Genomic DNA, 16022 nt, shown 5'->3' with positions numbered 1-16022 from the left:
GGCTGGTCTTGAATTCCTGACCTCAAGTGATTTGGCTGCCTTGGCCTCCCAAAGTGCTGGGATTACATACGTGAGCCTCCTTGCCCAACCAAATTTTCAAATTTTAAGAGAACTCAGTATTACTAAAAAGCCTGCCTGTTTCCAAAGAGAATGCCATTAACCTTTTTCCAACATAAATCACTTCTCTTCAGAAGAGAGCACCTTCTTTTCACATACGTTTGCAAGTGACCTATGACGAACTTCGTGCTTTGTTTCTCATTGTCTCTTGTTTGCTGTGACTCTAGAGTTACAACAAGTGTTCATGGGAGAATGAGGGTGGGGTTTTCTACAATCAGCACACAAATTGGCGTGGGTTACGTGGTTAAAAAGCTCAGTAAGTCTGATTTGCTAGAACATTCAAACTTTCTTTCAATAGAATGTGGGTTCAGAGCCAAACGGGAATGATAGAATGAACCTCAGCTCTCTGTTAACAGCAACACCACAGGGACCTCCTACCTCTGCTTGGTCAATCCACTTGTCAGGCACCGGCATATTTGTCCACCTTGTTAGTGGGGCTGGAGTTCCTGAATGGCTAACGTTTCCTGGGAGAGAGTAAGTGTTAATGATGAAAGTAATGATATTAGCCGACAGCTACTGAATTTCTAGAATGGGCTCTATTTAAGGGATCCACCCTCTCAACAGCCTTATGGATTAAATGCTTCTATCATCACCCTTTTGATAGATGAGAAAGCCAAGGCACAGACAAGCAACATGTCTAAGGTTTTCTTGGTAGTAAAGGGCAGAGTCAGGATTGGATATCAGAGATGTGGAGCGAAGACTACTATGACACTGAAACGACTGCCTCTCTGAGAGAGCAGGGGCAGGCAGTGTTTTCAAAGGTGTCCTCTCTCCTGGAAAGGGCAGGTGCTTCCCCACCACTGCAAGATGGGAATGGTGGGATCTGTGAGAGCAGAGCAAGTGTAGGTGAGCCCTGCTCACTTGTTCTGTCATTTATAGCTAGAGACAGCTGATAACTGCCAGCTGAGACTTCATGGCTAACATGATGCAAAAGAGTCATTGTTAAAAAAATATGCGGCACTTCTAACAACTTCATTGTGAACACTTGTGTTAGTTTATTTTAGTCACTTCATTCAACTCATTGGCCTTGCTCAGCAGTGAGGAATTTCTCCCATTTTGCCGTTCTAGAAGAAATCTAGAATCTACCAACATTTCCTGAATTTAACACTTGTAACAAAAAGAATAGAACATTAAGACATTAAAATTTTAAATAATAAAATCATAAGCATTCATGATTCTCTGATTTATTGTTTATTATATTTTAAGTGTGAGAAAAAGTTATACAAATACTCTTTTCATCTCATTTTCTTCCTTATCATAGATAACTCTTACAGAATAAGAGTTAACACTATGGACTTTGAATTTGGGCACATTGAGAGTTAAAGCCTCACATTACAACTTAGTGGTTGTGTACACTTGTTCAAGGTTTTTGATTTTTCTGATATCTGGTTTACACTTTATACTGAAAGGGGAAGTGATAATAATACTTAGCTCATAGATTTATTGTGAAGTTAAGATAATATGTGTAAAACATTTGGTCCAATGCTTAGCACAAATACATTATTCCATAAATATTACAGGTTTATTATAATTGTAATGATTTTGGTCTCCAGTTTTGCTTTTCTCCTTTTACTTATGAGACAAATGGACTTCAGTTTAAGAGTAAATATGAATTTGTAGATATACGATGATCATGATATTGTCTTATGTATATAATATGAGTGAGGCAGGCAGCCTGGTGCAATGGAAGAGCTGGGCAAGTCATGAAGAAGTGAGTTCTTTGTCAGATGGGTAAACTGCAAAAATTTTTCTCATTCTGTTGGTTGCCGATTCACTCTAATGACTGTTTCTTTTGCTGTGCAGAAGCTGTGGAGTTTGATTAGGTCCCATTTGTCTGTTTTGGCTTTTGTTGCCAATGCTTTTGGTGTTTTGGTCATGAAGTCCTTGCCTACTCCTATGTCCTGAATGGTTTTGCCTAGATTTTCTTCTAGGGTTTTTATGGTGTTAGGTCTTATGTTTAAATACTTAATCCATCTGGAGTTAATTTTAGTGTAAGGCATCAGGGAGGGGTCCAGTTTCTGCTTTCTGCACATAGCTAGCCAGTTTTCCCAACACCATTTATTAAACAGGGAATCATTTCCCCGTTGCTTGTTTTTGTCAGGTTTATCAAAGATTGTATGGTTGTAGATATGTTGTGTTGCCTCCAAGGCCTCTGTTCTGTTCCATTGGTCTATATCTTTGTTTTGATGCCAGTACCATGCTGTTTTTATTACTGTAGCCTTGTAGTATAGTTTGAAGTCCGGTAGTGTGATGCCTCCTGCTGTGTTCTTTTTGCTTAGAATTGACTTGGCTATGCAGGCTCTCTTTTGGTTCCATATGAAGTTTAAGGTGGTTTTTTCCAGTTCTATGAAGAAGGTCATTGGTAGCTCGATGGGGATAGCGTTGAATCTGTAAATTACTTTGGGCAGTATGGCCATTTTCATGATATTGATTCTTCCTAACCATGAACATGGAATGTTTCTCCATCTGTTTGTGTCCTCTCTTATTTCGTTGAGCAGTGGTTTGTAGTTCTCCTTGAAGAGGTCCTTTACATTCCTTGTTAGTTGTATTCCTAGGTATTTTATTGTTTTTGTAGTAATTGCGAATGGCAGTTCGTTATTGATTTGGCTCTCTTTAAGTCTGTTATTGGTGTATAGGAATGCTTGAGATTTTTGCACATTGATTTTGTGTCCTGAGACTTTGTTGAAGTTACTTATCAGTTTCAGGAGATTTGGGGCCGAGACGATGGGGTCTTCTAGATATACTATCATGTTGTCTGCAAATAGAGACGGTTTGGCTGATATCCAGAATTTACAAATAACTGAAACAGACTTACAAGAAAAAAACAAACAAGCCCATTCAAAAGTGGGCAGAGGATATGAACAGACACTTTACAAAAGAAGACATACAAGAAGCCAAAAAACATATGAAAAAATGCTCATCATCACTGGTCATTAGAGAAATGCAAATCAAAACTACATTGAGATACCATCTCACGCCAGTCAGAATGGTGATCGTTAAAAAGTCTGTAGACAACAGATGCTGGAGAGGATGTGGAGAAATAGGAACACTTTTACACTGCTGGTGGGAGTGTAAATTAGTTCAACCATTGTGGAAGACAGTGTGGCGATTCCTCAAGGACCTAGAAATAGAAATTCCATTTGACCCAGCAATCCCATTACTGGATATATATCCAAAGGACTATAAATCGTTCTACTATAAGGACACATGCACACGAATGTTTATTGCAGCACTGTTTACAATAGCAAAGACCTGGAATCAACCCAAATGCCCATCGATGATAGACTGGACTGGGAAAATGTGGCACATATACACCATGGAATATTATGCAGCAATCAAAAACGATGAGTTTGTGTCGTTTGTAGGGACATGGATGAATCTGGAGAACATCATTCTCAGCAACCTGACACGAGAACAGAGAATGAAATACCGCATGTTCTCACTCATAGGCGGGTGTTGAACAGTGAGAACACATGGACACAGGGAGGGGGGCACTACACACTGGGGTCTGTTGGGGGAATAGGGGAGGGACAGCTGGGGGTGGGGAGTTGGGGAGAGAGAGCATGGGGAGAAATGCCAGATATAAGTGAAGGGGAGGAAAGCAGCAAATCACACATCCACGTGTGTACCTATGCAACTATCTTGCATGTTCTTCACATATACCCCAAAGCCTAAAATGCAATTAAAAAAAAAGAAGTGAGTTCTACTGTAACTCTGCAGTTCTAGTGACCTGCGTTTACTTACTCAGCTTGTTACCTCAGAGCAAATTGTTCTAGCCACTGTGGCCCTGATTCTACCTGTAAAATGAAAACAGTAAATTCTTCTTTAGGTATTTTATACAGACAGAATTTACCTGCCAATCCGTCCACCACCAAATGGTTTGATTTTTCCTAGTCTCCGTTTTCTCCTTGGTAAAATGGGGCTAATGATGGTAACTACTGTAGAGAATATTGAGGAAAATTAGATGAGATGCTGGCATATAGGAAATGCTCAATAAGAGATATGTACTTTTATGAAAAAGATTACTGTTGGTATTTAATTACTAAATAGTTATAGAAAAATGAAGTATGGTTGCAAATATGTTTTAAAACAGTTTTACAGTTTCTCAGAAAAAATTAAATAAAAAATTATCATATTGCCCAATAATTCCACTCCAAGGTATATACTCAAAGGAACTAAAAGGAGGGATGTAAACAGATACTTGTTCTCCAGTGCTGATTGCAGCATTATTCACAGTAGCCCAATGGTGGACAGAAACTAAACGTCCATCAATATATGAATTAATAAACAAAACGTGATATCTACATACAATAGAATATTTGAGAAATGACATTCTGATACATGAGTAAAGTTCTACATCATGAATGAACCTTGAAAACATTATGCTCAGTGAAATAAACCAGACACAAAAGGACACATATGATTCCACGTGTATGAAGTTCCTAGAATAAGGAAATTCACAGAGAGCTAAAGTAGATTAGAGATTGTCAGTAGCAAAGGAGAGGGAGAAAATGGGAGTTTCTGCTTGGGATGTTGGAAAAAGTTTTGGAAAACGCAGTGGTGATGGTTGCACAACACTCTGAATATGATTAATGTCACTGAACTGTATCCTTTATAGTGGTTGGGATGAAGGGAGTGAAAAGAACTGAGGCCTCTTCAGATAAGCAGGTGAATGATGGTGGTAATCATGGAGACGGGAAATTGAGAGAGAGGAGCTGGTTTGGGTGAGAAGTAAATAATCCCCATGCAGGCTTTTCCCCAACATTTGATAGTTTAAAAATTACATAGCTTCCCAGTTCTTAGAAGATAGAGCTTTTATTTAAAATTAAGATTTCATCTTCTATATCCATATCATCAGTTGCCAAAAGGAAATTTAGACAATAAATATTTGTTGAAATAACCCTTGTGTGTTTTACACCATGGCACACTATGCAAAATGTATTTTAAAAAGAAACAGTTTAACTCAGTTGAATGCTATACTAGAAAATAAAACAAAAAGAGTAAACAGTTTTTTCAAGTGCTTCTTTATCAAAAAGGCTGAGTGCAAAATGGCTTTTTACCCTGTTATCCAGGAGTCTTCCTGAGAGAGGATATGTCATCCCATATCCCCAGAAGAATAGGTAGTATCCAACAGTTGATGGAGGCACACATACAGCAATAGTTACCATGAACCAGCATTTTCTTACCTATGTTAATTCATGGGCTAGCTTTTATACACCAGTAGGTGAAGTGTTTTGTCTATTACTCTTGAGAAGTGGCTCTATGATTCTAAATGATGATGTATAGCAGAATGTTAACAATGGTTATCTGTAAGTTGAAATACTTTGAGTGACTCTTATGGTTTTCTTTGTTTTCTTTTTTCTATGAATAGGTATTTTTAAATAATATAAATGCATGTGTAATGGGAAAATTGAATAAAAGCTTTCTTGTCAAAAATAAAAATAGAATTGATTAACAAATTGGAGAGCTAGCTTGATAACCTCAACAAAAGAAATTTTCAATGGAAATGCAATATGGGAAAAGTTGATCAAATGTACACATTAAACAATAATATCTGTGAGTTTAGCTTACCAATAGATGAAGCAGTCCACAGTTTAAAGTTTTTCAAAGAGAAAAACAGAAAACAATAACAGTGTGTTGTGAAACCATATAGGTATTTGAATTATTGGAATTTCATGTAGTTTGCTGAGCTTCAGAAACTTAGCCTGGAGAAATAGAGGTATATTCTGAGTAGTAGAGTAGTAAAATAGTATTTCTAAGAGTAAAAGGTAAAGAAATTATTTTTCAATATAGAGAGAAAGAAGGTAAAGATAAGAATTTTATATATTATCATAACCCTTTGTTCTTACCATGAATGACGAGTGTTTGCTATGAATATATATAAGTAAGAGAAAGATGAAGCAAGAGCAAATAGGCTCAAGAAAAGCCAGAGATGTTAGAGAAAGACAAAAGGAAAACACTGGAAGCCTCAGATCATTAAAAGCAGGACATGTGCTAGCCCTCCTGCTCCTGGATGAGGAGCTGAAAATCCTTCTGACACATCAGAGGACTTGAACTCATGGCCTGTATAGGACATTTCCAGAACTGCATCCATAGTGGTGCATTCTAAGGGTAAGAGACATCCGACCTTCCTTTTGTTTAAATCTTTAATTTTAGTGAATACCAAAAAATTCCATTACTATAGAAATTTTGTCTTGTTTCTTCTAATGTTTAATAGCTGCATACTCCACTGTCTTGCACTTTTGCTCTTGCAAAACCCCAATAGGGCTACACCGCAACGTTTTCCTCTTGTTGAGAGTATAATCATCTCTATTTTGGTGGTCAAAATTAATGCTCATTCTGAAAACTCCATATAGCTTTCTATTCTATAAATCATGCTTTCCTATGCTACCTTTTGTCCCAGATTCACAATTCACAGTAATTTTTCGTCTTTTAGTAACCCAGTTAGTAGATTCAAGAGGGATAGCTTTTCAATTTTCAGTCATTATTAATTAATATTGCTTTCTATTCTTTCCTCTCTTTAGAGCACTACCTTGTTCCTCAGAATTTACCTGAGCATGGACAGTTCTCATTCTTGCTTTTCATCCTCAAAATATTTTCATGTCTCTGTTCTTCTTTCCCATTGCTGTGCTGTTGTTACTCTTTGGATTTTGGAGAGTAAGGCTGGAGAAAATCTTTTATCCACGTGTAAGTCTACATCTCACTCTAAACATACTTCGCATTCTGGAGAAGTGCTGAATGATCTTAAGCATGGCAGTATTTCTATTAATTAAGATGATTTATGTGTCTGTTTTTAGGCCCAAAACACTTCTAATATAAAACATTTAATTCACATAAGTGACTATTGTTTCAACTTCTTCTATGGAGTTCCTTACCAGTAGCTCTTTAAATTAAACCCAACATGAGTCTGAGCATGCAACTTAATATCGGGTTGGGGGTCAAGAATCACTTATTTTTAAATCTGTTAGTGATATACATTATCTCTAATACAAAAGCTTTGAAGATACAGAGCAATATGAAAGTAGAAAAGTAATGGGAAAATGGTAGGGCCATACCTAAGGACTTTGAAAACTTTATAATATTTGAATGTGGGAAACTGAGCAACATTTTGGTCACCTGGGTGCAAAAAAAATTTGTTTAGTACCATTTCTTTTTTGTCCACCTCTTGATATTCTGGGTGTTATTGTCTTGGAAGAAAAATCAATTTTTACTTAATCTTCCTGTTACCTAAATTCCTATAGCAGCAGAATTATATGCATTGTAATTAATTGCTCCAATGCTTTTCTCTAATATCTTAAGCAAAAGTTCATTTTCTAACTTAATTTAGTTATTGATTAACCTTTCATTCCTCTTTCTACCATCTTTGTAATTTTACTTAGCAATGTGCTTAAAAGAAAATGTAGCTGCTTCTCAATCTAGTAGCAAACATGGTTGGCTGCATAAGACCTAGAAAATTCTGTTCCAGACTTGATTTGATAACCTCCAAGTTCTTTAATCTTTCTGTGATTTGTCTGTAGTATACCAACTGATAAGCTACTTCACATGGAGGTGTCTTCTTAATCAGCTCATTCTTACCATCTGTCTGTCTATCTAGTTATCTCATCGTCTATCTATAAATTCTTTGTAATGCTGCCCATCTTAGAATCAAATCTCAATTAATCTGATTGTTTTATGTGTCTGGTCAAGTGAATATTACAGTTAACCTGGCAGCATTTGGTAGGTAAAGGGCAGGCTCAGGCAGCTCGAGATCAAACACTTGCCATGTCTGCAACCTAGAACAATTTTATTACACTTTCTCTTTAGCATCTGGAAAATGGAGAGAGTATAAATGCTTATCTCATAGAGTTATTTGGGGGATCAAATACTTTAATAAATAAAAAGTATTTAAAATAAATCTTGGAATATTTAAGTCCTCAATCAGTATTTGCTATTACTGTTATTGAGATATATCAAAAATCTTTCTAAGACCAAACTACTCATTTTCCTGCCAGAGAAAACGCAGTGTAGGGTATGTAACTAAATATTTCTATCAAAATAAAAATGCTTATAAAAATTTGCGTTTTGGCTTTCAGAAGTGTAAATTTGGCAGTCATATAACGACTGAAAGATAAGCCACTGGTTTTAACAAGGCGAAGACTGGTTATTTTGGAGAGAGGACTGTATACTATGAGTTACTCCCGCTGTCATAAAAATCTATGAAAGGAGAAATGATGTTTGTGAGCACATATGGGCTAGGGGCTTGTTGGCAGGAAGCTGTGAGATGAAAGGTCAAGATACTTACTGAAAGTCAGAGGTGGGTGGAGGGATGGCAGGTGATTAGGGTTTCGAGAGAATCCAGTTTAACAAGCCTTTTAGGATAATAAAAGAATTTCAGCTAGGATCAGAAGTCCTGTTACTAATATGTGGGCTGAGTATAAAAATACCAGCCTCATATACTACAGGGAAATTAGCAAATTCCTGAATGAATAGAAATCTTCAGTATGTTGGATGGCATTTTTTTGGGGGTGAGTTTGTGAATAAATTAAGTTGCTTTCTGATCTGTTGCTTTTAAATGCAAATACATCCCAGAAGAACAAAACTCATGACTCTAGTATATCCTGTGAATTTGTGCAATTACAAACAATATTTCAATCATTGATGGTTTCTTATTTTGTCTTTGTCAATTTACATTTGATTTCATTCAATTGAAACATAACTTTTAAATGCCAGAATAAGGTTTCCTCAGCAGAAAGCTGTTTTCTTAGGCTACTCCAAAAAAGCCAAACTGGTATTTTCGCTTATGTTAGACATCTTGCATTTTATGTTTAATTGCCTTTAAGCCAGATGAGGCAAACCTTTGATTAGGAGCTTGATGAATTTACACTCCATTAGCTTTGTTCAGAACACATCTGATAGAGCAGAAATGGTTCCATGACATTCCCGTCCTCAGTTTCAAAGACACACTCCCAAGTCTTACAGGAGCATTTGGGTAGATACAACATACACACTTTAGACTATTTTTAGAGCAAAATACAAGTGTGTATAAATTGACATAAGTGAACATTTCCACTTGGATCAAGTCTATAACACATACTTATCAGCAACAAAATATGATTACAAATAAAAGCTTAATAATGTTCATGGGACATAAGGTTTCCAGGGTTAAACTTTTTCTTCTGCATTTAGTTTTATTATGCTCATTAGTGGTACATGATGAATGAAATAGAATTATTTTTTTCAAAATATTTAGTAATGTTAACTATAAAAACTAATTTTTAAAGATATACATCTCTTCTGGAGATGGATGAGATAAAAATGGTGAAGTGTGTGGTCCCGTGGGCAAAGGAGACTTTGCTAACACCAAATATTTTGAATTTCCCTTTGATACGATTTTCCACCTGCAGGCAAGGCCCTGGGTAAGATTTCTGACCACTGAGGAGGATGGATTTCCTCTGTGAAGCCAGAAACTTATTTGTGGAAGGAAGTTGTGAGCAAGCAGATTCCGAACAGGCATCCGACCCTACAACAGGGGCTGGCTCAGGAAAGTCCACCGTAGGAAAATAGGGACTAAGGGTTTGGAATCTGATCCTTAAATCATTCTGGCCTGAGTACCTTGGAAAGTGTTTCGTATGCTCTGAGGTACTAAGTCTCTAATTTAAACATCACTTTTCTATGATAGATAAGCCACAAGGCTACGCTGTGTTGCACTGTCAAATCTCTTACAGGATTTGGACAATTAACCTATTTTTTTGAAAAGCGGCATTTCACCAGGGTTCTGGATGAAGTCTTTGTGAGAGGTAGGGGAGGCAGAAACAGCTGGGGACACGCATCTGTGCTGAGTCCAAAATTATTTTCTCTTGTAGTAAAAGCACTGGTATCGGCCTAAGCCTCTCTACTTATTTCCAGTGTCCCTGGATCCCAGCTTTTGAATCCCTCAGACAAAGTTCTCTCTAATAGATCTTCTCCCCATTTAAAACTACTCATTACATGGACAGGAGTAAATCCTAAGTATGATCTCACAGCCTAGCCGTACTCTTGGGACTCTCACTAGAACAGCTGTCCACTGTCTTTGCCTTTTTTCCTAGGTCTTTTTGTTGAGTTGTTTCCTGCTTTGTTAGTGTTACTGCTTCCCATATTAAGCCCACATCTTCCCCTGTGTTTCACAGTCGTGTACATTTGCAGTTTTCCAGGACACTTCCCTTTTTGATGCATGCCTTCCCGAGGGGATTTTGTTTGGCCATCCAAAAAGGCCTGTATAGTGAGTTGAAGAAGTGGCTCCCCTGGAGCCTTTACTCAGGGGACTCAAAAAGGCACCAAAAGCTCTGAGGAGGTGTCTGTAGGGCCAGGAGATGCCAGAATTGAGCGAGGTTGGGTGGCAGGAGGGTGGGACATAATGGATCAGGGCATTGTTCAACACTGGCTATAGATCGACATCACATTAATGCCCATCACATTAATACTTTTATTAAAAGTATTAATGCCCAAGCCCCCTCCCGGTAAATTTGAATCTCTCTGGGTGGAGCCTGCACTCTGTACTTTATCTGACTTTTATGATGAAAATGTTCAAATATACAGAAACATTTAAAAACTGGAACAATAAACATCTTTATTCACTATCCAGCTTCAATGATTGTTAACAGTTTGTTACATTTTGTGTGCATGCATAAATGTAGGGTAACACACGTGTATGCACACACATATATAACATACTGGTGTGTGTGTGTGTGTGTGTGTGTAAATATAAAAGCAAAAGCACCCAGACATACATATTTATTTATTTCTCTCAAAACCATTTGAAGTTAAGCTGCAGATATTATTTTACCTTACCTCTAATAATAAGGACTTTCACTGACATAGTCACATATCATTATTCTCCCTAGAATATTAAAAAAAATACTTTTTTAGCATAGTTTAGTATTCTGTTCATATTCAGATTTTCTGTTTTGTCTTCCCTAGTTATTTTTTGATCCAGGATCCAATCAAGGTGATTGCGCTGCATTGGTTATTATGTGTCATCAGTCTCTCCCAATCTAGAACAATCTCTCCCCCCATGATACAGCTTGCTTAGAAGACTCAGCCAGTTGTCTTGTAGAGGACCTGTGTTCAGATAGATCTGAGTGATTTTTCAAAGTTTTGGCTAGTTTGTTTCTCTATCTTACTTTCTTTGGAAAGAGGAAAGTAAGCCTAAATGCTTGAAGAGATTCAGCTCGATTCTTTTGGCAAGGATGCCTCAGAGATGATGTTGTAGACTTCATATTGCAACACTTTGTAACCATGAGGTTACTATTATTGGTACTCAAGTTGATGTTGGACAGATCCCTCTGTTATAAAGATCCTAGTATCCGATGATGATGCTTGCAGGAATCAACAATTTTACTGAATTCATTAGGGGTTGTAGAAGTCTAGATTCTTCTAAATTTAGTAGCTGGGAATTAACTGCACTTACTCCAAGAACATAATGATAAAGGCATAATCATTGTCATTTGACTACCATTTTTTTTAGAGTAAGAATTGTATAATAGTTACATCTAGTAAATTTATTAATTTTAATTTATTTTTTGATATAAGTGTGAATTAATATACCTATTTATGCTTTGTAAATGAATATGAAATATCTTCAAATTTATTTTTAAGTGACAGAAAATTGTATTTAGTGTGCACAGAATGTTTTGAAGAATACACACACACACACGCGATAGAATACTATTCAATCATAAAAAGGAAATATAACATAGTTAAAAATTATTTTTCCAAACTTGCAAAGTGGGAGTCCCTATAAGTTCATTTATGAGTTCTTCTGAAAACCCACTGTTAATTTTTGAGCAATTATTCAGTTTCTGGCACAGTATGTCTCAGGCTCATCTTGAAAATTTTCTCATATAGATGGACCACCATTTATTTAAGGAGTGCAAGATCCTTTGAGTATGGAATAGTCTGCAGTAACCAGTACTTGGGTGATTGAGGCTTTTATTGTCACTGGGGTATTATTTTCTTAGGCTCTTTAAATTTTCAAAGTTAAAAAATTATTTTTAAATTAAAATTTAATACTTTAATATTATAGGGTTTTCTTAAAATCTTTATTCCTCTCTCTTTTTTTAAATATTAACCAGCTTGGTTCCTAATAACAATATGTTTATTTGTCCTATACAGTAACTATGATAATGTCAAAATTATGTATTTATTCTATACAATAATTTCAAAATTAAAATTTCAGCATTAGTACTAACAATAAAACTATTGTTAAAATTTCACATTAGATTTTCCTTTTCTTGAATATATACACAGAATTCTGTGTTTAAGTCACTTGAAATAATTATGTTCTCTTGTGGTTGGGTACCAATTTTGCATACAGTTACATTCGTTTATTGTCGTTTTTTAATTTTAAATAGGTAAAACATCTACATGACTCAAAATTGAAATTAAATAAAATGTTCACACAGAAAATTATTTCTTTCCCTAGCCTCTCTACCCATTTTTTTTCTTTCTACTTAGTAACCATTTATGTTTCTGATTTATATTGCCACTGTTTCTTTTTGAAAAAATAAGCAAATACACATACTCATGTAAACATGCATTTTTTCTTAGTTTCCCCATTCTTACCAAATGTAGCACACCATATATTACCATTCTACACACTGCTTTCCTTCTTTCTTCTTTTAAAACAACTTACCCTTGGCATCACTCCAACACTGCTGTCTGTCTTCCTTCTCTTCTCTGGCTGCATAGTGGATGTGTGTGCCACAATTTAATCAGCCAGTACCCTGTGAATAAACATTTAAGTTGCTTCCTTGCTTCTGCTATTATAAACAGTGCCAGTTATGCCTACAGTATTTTGTACTCCTGGAGACATGTTTTCAGGGTAAATTTCTACCTGGATTATCAGTCTTTTTTAAAAGCTCTCCAAGTGATTCCTCTATGAAGCTGACTTGAGGCTTCCTGGAATAAACTTAGGATTGTGAATTGGCTCACTTAAAAGTCAGGTGCTTAAAACAAACACAGAGAAGTTTGTGTTTCAGGTCTTACAGGCCCAGAACTCGGTGCAAGTCAGGACAGGAGCAAACTAGAGTTGGGCTGCGGGAGGATGAGGACAGATGAAGGGCAGAAGCCAAGTAAACAGACAAGAAATTTGGAAAACCCAAGTACGGAGAGCTGAATAGTCCCTGCAAAAATGGGGCCAACCACCAGCACCAGAAAAAAAATATTACAGAAACCAAAAAGGCAAACTAGGTAAGGAAAAAAACAGGTAAGAAGCTCCAAACAGTTGAAACGGACCTGGGGATCAGAGGCAAAGCATGGACTCAGGTGTCAAGAAAGTGAGAGACCCCAACCTGGCTGGCACGAGGTTCCCAAGGACAGGGGAGTGGGAGCCTGTCTGTGGGTGGACTGATGGGTGGACTTCATTCTGCAGAGAAGGTCACGATCCCAAGTGGGATGATCATTCACACTTGGTGTTGACAGGTATGGCAGGGCCCTGTGGACCTAAGAGGAGCTTAACTGGAGCTTTTCTTTTCCTATTGGAGTAGAGTAGTTGTATGCATAACATAATATTTACCATTTTAGCCACTTTTATCTTTAAAATTCAGTGGCATTAGTTACATTTGGAGTATTTTGCAACCATCTCCACTATATGTTTCTAAAGCTTTTTTATCATCTCAAACTCTGTACTCACTGAGCAGTAACTCTCCATCCCTCATGCCCCTGCTCCTGGCACCTCTGATATACTTTAGGTCTTTATTAATTTGGTCATTCTAGGTACTTCACATCAAACTATACAAGATTTGTCCCTTTGTACCTGGCTTATTTTAGTTAGTATAACATTTTCAAGATTCATCTATATTGTGACATGTATCAAAAGTTTATTTTTTCTTTGTGGAAGAATAACATTCTATTGTGTATGTTATATGTATAATTTAAAAATATAATTTATATAGACTATTGTATATTCTAGGTGTGCATATATACACATGCACGCACATACTACACACACACACAGACACACACACACACACACACACACACACACCCGGGAGTAAAATTACTGACCATATGGCAATTCGATCTTTAATTTTTTGAGGAACTCTCAAACTATTTTCCATAATGGCGGCATCATTTTCCATTCCTACCAGCAAGGCACAAGGATTATAATTTATCCACATCCTCAGTGACACTTACATTTTTCTTTTTAAAAATTATTATAATAGCCATCCTAGTGATATGAAGTGGTGGATTGTGTTCTTTCTACTTTTACTTTTTGGTTCAGTTGCTACATGTGTGGGTTTGTTATATGGGTAAATTGTATGTCACTGAGGATTGGTATACAAATGATCATGTCACCAAGGTAGTGAGCAAAGTACTCAATAAGTAGCCTTCTGAACCATGCCCCCCTTTCACCCTCCCCACTGAAGCAGTCCTCAGTGTCTGCTGTTTCCATCTTTGTGTCCATGTGTATTCAATGTTTACCTCCTGCCCAGAATCCATAGAAAATTTAAATCAGCAAGCAAAAAACAACCCCAAAACAAATTGGCAAAGGACATGAACAGACACTTCTTAAAAGAAGCCCTACGTGTGGTCAGCAATGATATGAAAAAATGTTCATCATCACTAATCAGCAGAGAAATACAAATTGGAACGGCAATGAGATACCATTTTACACCAGTCAGAATGGCTACCGTTAAAATGACCATTAAAATGATCATTGCTCATTTCTGAGCAGTGGTCTTGTATCTGATGATTGCGATAAGACTGCAGTGGCATGGATATGATAAAGCCTTCCTGTTGTAAGCACAGAGAGGGTGGGGACAAGTGGGGAAAGGAAGGAGAACCATAGGAACAGCTGTGCCTCTGCATTACCTCTGTGACAAAACCTATTCCCCGGAGGGTAACCTCTAACAAGAAGGCTCCTATTGACCCCATTTATGTGTAAGCAACTGTGTCATGATCACCAGGAGAATCAAGGAGGAAGCAGCCCTCTAAATCATTCATCTGGTGGCAGGGATTCTCCACTCTCATTTCTCCAATATTCTCCTTTACTCTTAGTCCCATCTGTCCAATTCAGCCTTTTAAAAGGCCATACAACAAAATGTTTAACTTATTTTATTTTACTGTAAGAGCATGTAACATGAGATCTACCCTCTTAACAAGTTTGTAAGTGTTCAATATGTAACTGTTGACGATAGGTACAATGTTGTGCCACCAATCTCTGGAGATACTCATCTTACTTGACTGAACATTTATGCCCATTGATTAGTAACTTCTCCTCTCCCACTTCCCTCAGCCCTTGGTAACCACCATTCCACTCCCTGATTCTATGAATTTGACTATTTTACATACCTTAGATTAGTGGAGTTGTGTGGTGTTCATATTTCCATAACTGATTTATATCACTTACCATACTGTTCTTAAGGCCCATCCCTGTTGTCACGTATCAGAGGATTTTCTTAAAGCTGTATGGTAGTCCATTGTGTGTATGTACCACACTTTCTTTATCCATTCCTCTGTTGATTTATGTTTATGACATCATAAATGCTGATGGACATTTACTCTGTTTCTACAGCCTAGCTATTCTGAATAATGTTGCAATGAGCATAACAATGCAGGTATCTCTTCCAGATTCTTATTTCAATTATTTTGGAATTGACACCAAAAGCTCAAGTAACAAAAACAGAAATAAACAGTGGGGCTGCAGCAAAGTAAAAAGCTTCTGCACAGGAAAGGGAACAGTCAACGGGGTGAAAAGGCGCCATACAGAATGAGAGAAAATACTTGCAAATCATATATCTGATAAAGGGTTGATCTCTAAAATATGTTAGAAATTTCTAAATTCAACAGTACCAAAAATGAATAACCCACTTAGAAAACAGGAAAAGAACCTGAATAGATACTTCTTCAGAAACACATACAAAAATCAATCGGTCTACGTAGAATGA

The 16022-nt window shown here is 36.8% G+C and overlaps 1 protein-coding gene across 10 annotated transcripts in view; it reads left to right on the top strand.

The window, feature by feature from the left end:
• The window catches only part of FGF14 (fibroblast growth factor 14), a 686012-nt gene that overhangs the window by 268746 nt on the left and 401244 nt on the right, over positions 1-16022 (top strand). The gene's annotated exons all lie outside the window — the stretch shown is intronic.

The sequence above is a fragment of the Callithrix jacchus genome, chromosome 1, assembly GCF_049354715.1.
Source record: "Callithrix jacchus isolate 240 chromosome 1, calJac240_pri, whole genome shotgun sequence".
NCBI classification, from domain to species: Eukaryota; Metazoa; Chordata; class Mammalia; order Primates; family Cebidae; genus Callithrix; species Callithrix jacchus.
Note: the sequence above shows the minus strand (reverse complement) of the source record. Positions and strands in the feature narration are given on the sequence as shown.